Below are 12,645 nucleotides of genomic sequence, written 5' to 3' on the forward strand. Positions count from 1 at the left end.
CCCTATAGTTATACCCCTGCTCATGGGGCATGTTAAGTCAGCTGCCCTATAGACACATACCGTTTTAAAGCCAATAGGATGGAGAGGGGAATTGTGTAAGATTTTACTTCTCTTTTCTTGATTCACTCCTAGTTTTGGTGTAAAAAAACCACATAAAACAACATATAATAAATGACCTGAAGATCATCAGCCGATCCTGCAGAGGCGGCAGGCCAACAAAAATCTATGAGAATAGTTCATTTAGTATTTTGTTTTTGTTTTCTATTTCATTTCTATTGTTGGCATGCCGATGCCATTTTATGGTAAAGATGAAAGCGATTCAGCCATAGCAGCTCAAAAAGATGTTATATGAATTAACAAGATGTCTCATTGTACCTAGAGATAAAGTAATGAATGAGGATTGCAGTGCATTAAGGAAATGCACCGCAAAGCAAGGCTCTCAGAATCCGAAGGGTTGGGCTGTAAATCTGGATGAAGCTTAATTGAACATTTGAATGCATGCCCAGAAGGTTCACTATTTTTCATTGATAAACAATTGAGTCCTCCATCCTGCAGCATGAGGTCAGTCACACTGCGCCGAAACCAAGGTGACATATTTAGGGCAGCAGAAGGCATGCCGCTTACACAACACATGGAAAGCCATTAATATCTTACTTAGTATTACTTTATGAAAGTTACCCGTTTTATTTTATTAGTTTTTTTAAACATTCGTTTTCTTTATTAAATTGCAGAGGTCAAAGAAAACGGTTTGCAAATCGTTTAAATTAACAAATTATGCATTTTTCATTATCTTCACGGACACTGGAAATTCAATGAATTTTATCATGATCATTTATAATGGCCAATGGCAAAAAAAGTTAACTTTATGATCTATTTACCTCTACTTTAGTGCCATACAGAGGCATCCTATAACACCATAACACTATGCAGGACAGCTCTCCGATGTTGGAGGCTGTTCTGCATAAGTAGGTAACAGTATACAGGACAGCTCTCTAATCTCAGAGGCTGTTCTGTATATCTATGTAACACCATGCAGGACAGCGCTCCGATGTTGGAGGCTATTCTGCACATGTGTGGCTGTTCTGCATATCTATGTAACAGTATACAGGGCAGCGCTCCAATGTCAGAGGCAGTTCTACATATGTATATTACAGAATGCAGGACAGCACTCCGATAGAATGCTATCCAGCTTCCAACATGGGAGCGCTGTCCTGCATACTGTCACATACATATGCAGAACATCCTCTGACATCGGAGAGCTGTCCTGCAGGGTGTTAGAAACATGTGTCTGTTCTCGCCAGACACCAGAGCTATGCAGGGAAATCTCAATGTCAGAAGGGGTCTGACACTGGATTGGATAGGGTTAAAGAAGAAACCCTCTCCTCATATTTTTTTTGCTACTTATGCAATGTGAGTTGTTAACTAAAGATGCTGTCTCATTCTGACAAACACTTTTGGAAATGAACCCAGCCTGCTGATCACTTTTCAATGCCCACTTTCGTTCCCCTATGACGCATGTCTGGAAACCCTGTTAAACATAAGGGCTAATTTACACGGGCGTATATCAGCCGGCGTTTTCACGGCTGGACGATATACGTTTCCATCTGAGCAGTCCCCCCCCTTCCCTCCTGCTCACTGGCTCTCTGTATCTGTCCTCCCGTCCGATGTAATGGAAGTGGGCGGGATGGGGGCAGAGCTAAGCTCCCGCCTCCCCTTCTTGACCCTTGTCCATAGACAGCAATGGGAGTGGGCGGGGCAGAACAAAACTTAGCTCTGCCCCCGTCCCTCCCCCTCCGGAGTGTAGGAGAGAAGCAGAGAGCCGGTGAGGGGGAGGGAAGGAGGAACTACTTAGATGGAAGCGTATATCGGATGGGCGTGAAAATAAGCCCTTAAATTAAGGCCAGCTTCACAAAATATGCGTACACCATGTGCAAAGAATAGAGCCCATTGCACTTAATAGGTTCGGTCACATTTCCATATTTTGCTGCGCAGATTTCAGTCGCGCAAAAAAGATATCACATGTTCTATCTGCATATTTACATACTAAAGCTCCCCATAGAAGTCAATGGGGTGGAGGTGGGTCGCAAATGCATGTGGAACATGCAAGACGATGTGTAAAAAAAACAATGCGTAATTTGTGTCCGGCGTACAAATGAACATGCTCTGTGGGCAGAAAAAGTGCAGTAAAATATGCCGACACGTGCACAAAAAAGCCTCGTTCATAGCTCAAAAAAGTTGTGCCAACTGCGCATAGACTTGTGTGAGGCCAGTCTAACTATGTGATGACACTCAGGTAATGGTTTCAAGCCTCCTCCTTTCTTCATTAGATCACGTTGTTCCATACGAACGAAAAAGGAACAATTCCCGGGTACTTTGTGCAGACAAGAGCTAGGCAGGAAATCATTGCCCAAAAAATTTGTAAAATTTTGCTTAAAGCACAAAATTTCACGCTTCAAAGGCAAAGTGATGTCACTAGAACGTGCAAACAATAATTCAAAGAGAATCATTACTTTGTCTTTCCTGCAAATTTTGGCCGCCGTTCAAAACGATTGTTTTATTAAAATAAGGAACTAAAAAAAGTAGCATTTAAAGATTTCCTCATCTCATTTAGCGAAACATTATTCCTTTTCTTGTTGTCCCCCACGTGCCTAGATGTCACACTATCTATTCTTCTTCAACAGATATGAAACCTCTAGCGATCATATGGATCAAAAATGTCAGGCAGCTGCTTGTAAAGCCAAAAGTCACATGCTAATCCACTTACTAGTAATCTAATTAAAAAAAACAACAAACCGTTGCCTCAATCTACGGTGTGTTTTTCCTCACCTCTGGTCCGTTCTTTCCCTTCGGCTTCTTTCACATGAGCTGTTTTCACGACCGGGCAATATGTCCTGTGATCTGATGCATTGGATTCCAATGCACCAGATCACACGGGCGTATTTCTGAGAGGTTAAAAGCGCTCGGCCGACAATATAGCGCCGGGCGTTTTTACGTCGGACCCAGCAGATAGTCCTGGAACTACCTTTTGGGCCAGGAATACGTCGGCTGCTGCATGGGCTCCTGAGCCCATGACAGCAGCCAGGGGTGGCAGGGAATTTAGCAACTCCCTCCCTCTGTGCTCCTCCCCCCATGCAGGCTCACCTCTGGTTCCTCCCTGCTCGATCTGTGCAATGGGAGGGGGCAGAACGGGGCGGAGCTAAGTGCCTGTCCTTTCCCCACCCCTTGTTCATAGCCATCAATAGGAGGAGGCGGGACGGACCAGTGCTTAGCTCCGCCCCTGTCCTGCCCCCTCCTATTGCACAGAACGAGCGAGGAGGAACTAGAGGTGAGCCTGCAATGGGAAGGGAGGGGAAATGGCCGATGACCTGGTGAGTTTGGCGCATTTGAAAACGGTCGGCCCATATCCGTGTGAAACAATTGTTCAGCTGTGGAGTTCTTTAATCAATGACCACTATACATGTAGTCAACACCTGTAGGCACTTTCCAGTGCTGGTGTCAATACAGGGGTAACCATGATCCAACTGCAGCTTCAGCTATTAGGCCGGCTGTATACGAACATAGGCGCCTTAGCGCAACATATTTTGCGGAACGAACTATCCTGTTTTGCATGTGACTCGGCGTGTTTTACTGAACTTTTTCTGCCCAAAAGGCTTGTTCATTTGCGCATGGCAAACAAAGACGCACCACTTGAAATGGCTGCATCGTCTGATGAATTCCAGATGTGTTCTTTTTTTCAGCAGAATCACGCAAGGTATTATCCATCTTCATGCGTATTGTGGGCGCATTTGTGCACCCCCTATTGACTTCAATGGGGACCTTAGAGAAGTAGAGCAGGCTGAAATGTGCACAAACCCATTGAAATCAATAGATTCTATTATCTGCATATTGCGCATGCACATTTTGAGCGTTCAAATATGCCCGTGTAAAGGAGCCCTTAAACAGCTTATCGCCAAGAGTCCTACCAGCTGGTCCTCCCGTAATATCACTGTTGAAGAAGCCAGCTAAAGAAAGTAGGTAACCCTAAAAGGCCAACGCTTGTACTCAGCAAATGAAACTGGTCCCTTATACATCGCGGGGTGAAGTGTTAAGGCAGCAGTATGCAGTCCTAAGCTCTCGCTCACGACCTGAAGGTTGCAAATTCAATCCCCATATGGTTCGGGTAGCCGGCCCAAGGTTGACTCACCCTTCCATCCTTCCGGGTTCGGTAAAATGAGTACCCAGCTTGCTGGGGGGTCATAAATAAATTACCTGAAGGCGCTGCTGAATAAGTTAGTGCTATACAAATAACAAGTCCCTCCCTTATGCAAGTCATATTAGAGGAGTATAGATTGTGTATACTGTCGTTGTGCCTTTAAATGCTGGACTGTTATTAAACACCATGTTATTTGTTGTCGGGACACTGTTTGAGTAGTCTTGAAACTCTACAAAAGCAGTGGATAGCAGTGATATATGGTTTCCACTTCAGGTTGCACTATGCTGTCTACTATACATGTCTTAATACTCTGTTTTATTCTCAGGCGATGTGATACTTTATCTTTAAAGTTGACACATTGTGATGTCAGCCACCAGGTCAGAGGTCAGTTATATGCCACAGAGCAGTGCCACTCTGTTCCCAGATGGTTGAAGTATGCATTATCTGGGCAGTAGCAGATCCTTGACTGGCCTGTAATTTTAGAGAGTTATGAGTTCCACCCAAATCAGACTGCTCTTGACTCAGTGTCCCTGCGGTGAATTTCCGTTATAACTATAATTTATGACCAACCGTTGTCCCCACCAGAGACTAGTTCAAGCGCTCTGATGATGTCCTGCAGCTTCATTTGTAATTAAGCTGAATGTATTGAAACGACCAAGAGTTTGTGCCTCAGCGAAACATAACTGCAAAGCCTTGTAATGTTATACCGTAACCACCAAGAAATGCGCCTTTTATAGTGTAGCCCCCAATATTGTGCCTTCTAAAAGAGTAAAGTTCTGGTCTTCCAGCATCAGTTTGTGTCTTTTGCGCCATCCTTTGCTGCAGTTAAAGCAACAGTGCTCCATTGCTTTATTACTGCTCATTACATGTACATAAGGAATAACGTTAGAGCTGGCAATATTTGACTTGTATGTTGCATTTATCAGCATTTTATCCCCTTTGCAGGCTCTATATCCAATAGTCAGTTTTCCCTGATCTCAGCTGCAGGAGGGGCAGAGACTAACTGCTAAGACATCTCCCATACACAGCACAGATATAAAAGAGGAAATCTCGCTACCTTATCTATCTATAGCATACACAATAGCAGCAGCATGTAGGACATTATTCAACAGGTAGAAAAGTTTTGCTGTGACTCTAGCACTGGGGTAAGACAGTAAAACACTTACTAGAGCCAGGTATTGCTCTGTGTGCCTCTCTCTCTCTGCAGCTGCTCCCTCTGCCTCATTTCCCCTTCCTTTCTATAGACTTCTATGAGTAGCCACTGTAACCTGATCTCTCAGCAAGCTGATAATTCCAAGATCAGTGCAGGAGGTGGGGGGGGGGGGGGGGGGAGACATTCATCTGTAATAATATATTACAAAGTTCTTACTTTTACTTGATTTATGCAAGGTTTGTTGAAACAACACTGCCTATTTAACCATTCCTGCAAAGGTCATCATAATCTACGCCTGAATAGCTATTTAAGGGGAAACATCAAGAATTTCATGCAGTACTGTACTTTATGCCAGTGCAATGTCACATTTTTTATGCAAATGTAACATTTTACTTGTACAACATGAAGTAATGGAGATTCTTTGAAAACGGGTTAAATTAAAAGGCTATTCCTATCTCAGTCAATGTGGACTGAAATGGGAGAAGCCAGCCCAGTGTTGCGGCCAAATTATATGTTTTGCGCTATTTCCGTAACTTCCATAGAAGAAAATGGGAGTTAAGGAAACAACATAGCACAGCAAGCTACACTGTTTCCATAACTGCCGAGTAGCTTCATAATCACATTCACTTTCAATGAAGTTAAGGGAACCGCACAGAACAGACTATTAGGCTGTTGTGGCCATAACCCCAGCGACCGGTGGCCATGGAGATGCAATGGGGCTGGGGGACCTGCACACTTGAGATAGGTGTAGGTCCCATGGATATGGCATAAATGTATGGGATGAATACCCCTTTAATGTACATTGGGCTGAAGACCTTGTTCTTACATCAACCAAGTGTGCGCTTTCAAAAATAATTTTTATGTTAGCATACATAGTATGTAAGGCTGAAAAAAAAATATGTCCATGCAGTTCAGCCTACCACACCCAAATGTTGATCCAGAGGAAGGCAAAAAAACAAACAAAGGTAGAAGCCAATAGTCCCTATTTAAGGGGAAAAAATCCTTCCAGACTCCATTCTGGCAATTGCAATAATCCCCGGATCACCGACCCTTCTGAAGATATTAGTAATATAACATGTAATACTGTAATGCTCAAGAAAGGCATCCAGGCCCCTCTTGTACTCAGGCAGACAGTTCCATATTCTCACTGCTCTTACAGTAAAGAACGCCCTTCTATGTTGGTGTACACACCTTCTTTCCTCTAGACGTACATAGCGCCCCCTTGTTACAGTCCTGGGTATAAATAAATGATGGTAGAGATCTCTGTATTATCATAACATAGTAACATAACCTAGTTCGTTAGGCTGAATGAAGACAATGTCCATCTAGTCCAGCCTGTTTATCCTCCTGTGTTGTTGATCCAGAGGAAGGCAAAAAACCCCAAGAGCAGAAGCCAATTAGCCCTTTAGGGGAAAAAATTCCTTCCTGACTCCCTAATGGCAATCAGACTGTTCCCTGGATCAACCCCTAATAGTTCCTACCTGCCTGTATACCCGGATTAACAAACCACCTTAGATTAATAGCCTATAATATCCTTCCTCTCCAGAAAGACATCAAGTCCCCTTTTAAACTCCTCTATGGATTTTGCCATCACCACTTCCTCAGGCAGAGAGTTCCACAGTCTAACTGCTCTTACATATTTACAGTTATTAGGTCGCCCCCTGATGGTATTCATCAACAGTTTCTGCACGCCTCTGACCCCACCACCTCACATAAATGTATCTTCTTTGCCAATCAACTATAATTAATGCATGTCTAGGACACCTCTATTCTATGGCCGCCTGCAGACGACCGGGTCGGATCCCGCTGTGAGAATTCTCGCAGTGGGACCTGACCCGAGCCCCTGCAGGAACCAGTGCGGCGCTCACCTGCTCCCGTGGCTCCGGCTCTTCGATGTGCCGGCTGCCAGCCAGCCGGCGCATGCACACAGCGGGGCTGGCAGCCCGGGAGTGACATTTTGTGCAGGGCTCTGCGAGACTCACACAGAAATAGAACATGCCGTGATTTGTTTTCCACGGACAAATCGCGGCCGTCTGCATAGGATCGCGTATTATAATGCAATCCTATGCAGGCGGGCAGGGGCAGAAATTCTGCGAGTAATCCCTCTGCAGAATTTCTGCCCGTGTGCAGGGGGCCTATAGAAGATAACTGGATTTACCATCATAAGGACTTTCTGTTATAGATTATGATTACATCGATCAAACATGTAAACTGGGATCATGGATACAGTAAGAGAAGAAGTGAAGAGAATTCTGCTCTATTTACTTATTATCTATTTATATGTTATTGTAGAATCCTTTTTGATACAAAGTATCAAATCGCCCCAACCTGGCCTAAATAAGTAATCTGGGTAATAGAAATAGGCAGGGTTGAGGTACAATTAAAAATAAAGGGTATACAGTCACATGGAAGTCATTTGATCACATAGCATCAATTATTAAAGCGTCTCTCCTCGGAGGTGCTGGACACGGCTGACTGAGGCTGGGCTTCATGTCTGCTCTCAGCACCAAAACCTTGTATCAGATTCTCTGTAAACCTTCTCACTTTGCAGAGTGTTGGGGGAGAAAGTGCAACAGTAATAAAGTATAATGTCACAGGAAAGGCCAGCTGATATTAGATCAGTACGTATGGTAAGCCTACAGAACTGTATACATAATAATCACATAGACTATGCCATAAATGACTGCTTGGTGCAGGGACCACCTATCAGACCCTCACCTATCAGAGATGAGTCCTGTGATTCCTATTCCCTGATTCATGCCAGGCCCATAGAAATCTCGCTGCTCCCACAGAAGTCTTCATTGACTTTTATGGGGCAAAGACCTGTTTGACCATCCTCTATACTACTGACAGGTGGTGGTCTCAGAGGTTGGACCCACATTTATCAGGAACAAGGGCGTAACTATAGGGGGTGCAGGGGATGCGGTTGCACCCGGGCCCAGGAGCCTTAGGGGGCCCCTAAGGCCTCTCTTCTCCATATAGGGAGCCCAGTACTATGAAAAAAGCATTATAGTTGGGGGTCCTGTTACAAATATTGCATCGGAGCCCAGAAGCTTCAAGTTACGCCTTTGATCAGGAATTAAATGTTGACGACGATAATACCCCTTTAAATGGCAGAGCTGAAAGACAACTTCCCTTTTCCTTTTGGCCTGTCTGTAGACACTGGCTGTTTTAATGTAATCCGGGGCCACATTAGCCTTAGGGCTTCTACACACTACTGTGTTGTCGCAGGTATTTGCGCGCGCTAAACAGAGAATAGAACCCCTTGATTTCAATGGGTTTGTTCTCCTAAGTGTGTTTTGGACACGCATTTCGCACGCATGGGAAAAAGTAGGACCTGCTCTATTTTCCTGCACACAAAAAGTCCCATAGAAGTCTATGGGAGGAGTGAAATTACACAAGGGAAAGAGTGCGACACCGCGCAAAACGAAGGTAAAAGAACACATCTGGAGTTCATTCGTCTTTAAATAGCGATGAAATCCACGTAAAGGGTGTGAATTGGCCTTTCATGCGCAAAAAGTACAGTACTACGCACAGACACGTGTGCGACACGCGGATTATGGACCTCTTCAAACTTTGTTCATGTGCAAATACGCTGCACTACGGCAAACGTTTTTGCGTATAGCCTTATGTGAAGCCGCCCTTATTGGTTGTCCGTGTATAAGGACTCATTCACATAGGATAATTTGCGCTCTACTTATTGCGACACCCCCTAAGCCAAGGGCAGGCTGCGTCCTCTGGACAAAGTGAAGAGCTGGTCCTCCTGTGTCCGGACTTCGTCGAGGGCCTACATAAAATGACATGGCGGGCCGGATTCGTCCTGTGGGGCCTTGAGTTGGCCACATGTGCTCTATGACATTCATACGCTTTAATAGGGCTTATGGACCATGGCGGCACTGAAGGCTCAGGATTTAAAGAAGTTTTAAATACCCCTTCAGTCATCTGTTCGGAGGACGGGTCATGGGTCGGACCCCCTTGATCCTCAGGATAGGCCAGCAATATCAAAGTCCTGTAAACCCTCTTTAACATTTTAGGCAGCGAATTATTCATTCCCCTAGCAGTCATTCACATAATATTATGGGATGTATTGCCACTTACGGACATGTAAGATATCTTGGTTTATAACATAACAGAACTTTCTTCTCTGTCCAACATCCGCTCCCCAGACTACTGACATACTTCAATTACCAAGAGGAAACTCAAAGTGTCATTTCCACATTGCGGAGTAATAAACAGGCAAACAGAATAATGTATACCAGGCTGATAGGACTTTACCGTGTCGCCATCATATGCCAAGCTCAACAATTGCAGTGATGCCATACACTTCTAATGGCAGAGACCCTGGCAACATATAATGCCCCATGTCTATCATACAATTAAACGGATGTAAAATCCTGGAACACGTCGGTAGGCGATAAACAGGGGATGCAATACCTCCCTGCATTCAGCACCCATGGGTATGAAGAAGCATAACAAAACCATGTGCTAATGACATATGTAGCAGAGCTGAATTTGTCATTTACATGTGTGGTATAAGATGCTGTGACTGAGCAGATTTACCTGCATTTCTATGGAAAACCAGATAATATATTATGATATCATCATCATCTCTGCCAAACTACACACTTATTACTGTCATATCTGGCAAGCTCAGGTCTGATGCATCTGACAATATGAGACTGCTGCATGCAATCCAGCTGTCAGTCCTTTACATCCTGAGCCTACATTGGATAACCTATGTATTACAACATGGGACAAACTCAGCTCTACCATGCGAAGAGGAGACAACTACATCTGACCAAGCTCTCAGTCCTTTACATCCTGAGTCTACATCTGATAACCCAGGTATTACATCTTATAACAAACTCAGCTCTGCTCTGTCAACAGGAGATTCTACATCTGACCCAGCTCTCAGTCCTTTACATCCTGCATTCAAAAGGACTTTTGCATATTTCGGTTTACGCATATTGAAAAATGCACATAATTGCATTGATTTTGTGCATAATACACACAAGGACATGTTGCGTTTTTTTAATGCAACCAAAAGTAGTGTGAAAAATACACACATAATATGCTATTACAATATATGGCAAACTCAGCTGTCCTCTACCAACTCGAGACTGCTACATCTGACCCAGCTGTCAGTCTTTTACATCCTGAGCCTACATCTCATAACTCAGGTCTTAGAACATGACAAACTCAGCTCTGTCTGACAACACTAGACTGCTACATCTGACCCAACTCTCAGTCCTTTACATCCTGAGCCTACATCTGATAATCCTGGTCTTACAACATGACAAACTCAGCTCTGTCTAACAACCTGAGCCTCCTACATCTGACCCAACTCTCAGTCCTTTACATCCTAAGCCTACATATCATAACCCTGGTTTAACAACATGACAAACCCATCTCTATCTAATAACCTGGGACTGCTACATCTGTCCCAGCTGTCAGTCCTTTACATCCTAAGCCTACATCTGATAACCCTGGTGTTACAACATGACAAACTCATCTTTATGTAACAACCGAAGACTTCTACATCCGACCTAACTATCTCAGCTCTGCTCTAACAACCCGACATTTGCAGTGCATGGAATTCATTTCTCAGCCTTCCACAGTCAGCCATGCTACATTTCACAAACTCAGCTCCGCTGCATGCAGCACACTCGGCTCTGCTACATCTGAGCTCCTTAGGTCCATGAGCCCATCAGAGGCTGATCCTACAGATCCTGCTGTACACTCTTCTATAATGCCATGTGTGCCCTCTGAGCTGCCTCCATCGTGCGCAGGCCGGCTGCTGATGCCCACAGAGGCAGCAATGAATGGCATTAGTGAGAGTCCCGGATTAGTGGGCACCGGCTGTGTGCCATGCCACCCTCCAGCCATCACCCTCTTACCTGCAGCCTAGAGCCTCCGCTGCAGTCTACCTGGAAGCAGGGGCCGCCGAGGGATGAGGCAATGTGCGGCTCCGTGCTCTCCGCCTCTGTTCCTCCTCCGGAGCTGCGCTCTCCTCTCCGCCTGCCTCTCACTCCTCGGTGTGTACATTCTTCCTCCAGTCCCTTCTTCGGCTCCTAGCCCTTCCCTCCTCTTCTTCTAGAATATTAATCTTCTCCAGTCCCGCCTCAAGCTTTCTTCTTTTACTCTCTTTTCCTTGTATTCAACCTATTTAGAGCATTGAAATAATTTGATGTCTTCCTTAAGTGATCACCAGTTAGCCATCCAAGAGTAATCCTTCCTTCCCTTATGATAATTGCTTACAGAACATTGTAATTAGCGGGAAGCATCTCTTTCCACAAAGGATGAAGACATTCGTGTCCGAAAGTTATCATTACAGGCTGGGAGGTGGCAAGCAGCACCCATGGTGTCCCAAACCCTGGGTTTGGAAGTGGTTGCAAGTCATCCTTATGCATCACAGGTGATATAAGGTTGGCTTCACTCAGATGTATTTGCACGCAGTTTTTAGCGCACAATACACAGAGAATAGAACCATGGATGTCAACGGGTTCGTCCATATTTCCGTATTTTGTGCACACATTTCACTCGTTCATGAAAAGATAGAACATGTTGTATTTCTGTCCTACGAACAAAGAGACATGGGCGGAAAAAGTACAGTAAAATACACCGACATGCGCCCAAAAAAAGCCTTGTTCATAGCGCAAAAATATTTAGGCGTGGGCAAATAACCGGATTTGGATTGCGGAATCCGCAATTGTCACCCATGTGGACGATTCATGGTATTCCATATCCATTAACAAGAATAGAACATCCAGACCATTCCCAATACAGATTTAAACATTTCCGCGCAGACGCCGGCCGAGGTTGGAATTTGGTTTTTCTGCGGAATCTGACCCATCCATGTGAGACGCGCAAAAAATACCGTAAGGCCGGATTGCAGGCGTATTAACACACATATTTGTACGCATAGAAGAGAACCCATTGATTTCAATCTGTTCACATTTCATATTGTGCGTGTGCAGTCTGGCGGCGCAAAGAACGAAAATAGAACATGTTCTATTTTTCTGTGTATTTGCGCATCAAAGGGACCCATAAAAGTCAATTGTAGGAGCGCAAATGCGCACGCAACACGTTAGGAAATGCACGCAACACTGCGTAATTCTGCTGGTAAAAGATGGAAGTCAGATGAATTAGCTATTTCAGCAAAGGCGGGATTGAGATGCTCGCTCCTAGGTTTCCAGACCCGAACACAGCCATCGTCAGCGACCAAAGTAAACCTGGTTTAATCGCTGAAGACAACCCGGTTCCATTCTGTAGCGTCCAGTTTCATTGTTCACGACATCAC

General features: G+C 44.6%; 1 protein-coding gene across 1 annotated transcript in view; it reads right to left on the reverse strand.

The window, feature by feature from the left end:
* The window catches only part of TMEM150C (transmembrane protein 150C), a 222,675-nt gene extending 211,294 nt beyond the window's left edge, over nucleotides 1-11,381 (reverse strand). The window contains exon 1 of the mRNA XM_066574259.1: nucleotides 11,243-11,381. The gene's annotated coding sequence lies outside the window, so the exon portion shown is untranslated. The remainder of the gene's footprint in view (nucleotides 1-11,242) is intronic.
* Between the last annotated feature and the right edge of the window lie 1,264 nt (nucleotides 11,382-12,645).

The sequence above is a fragment of the Eleutherodactylus coqui genome, chromosome 7 (genome assembly GCF_035609145.1).
Source record: "Eleutherodactylus coqui strain aEleCoq1 chromosome 7, aEleCoq1.hap1, whole genome shotgun sequence".
In the NCBI taxonomy this organism is placed as follows: Eukaryota; Metazoa; Chordata; class Amphibia; order Anura; family Eleutherodactylidae; genus Eleutherodactylus; species Eleutherodactylus coqui.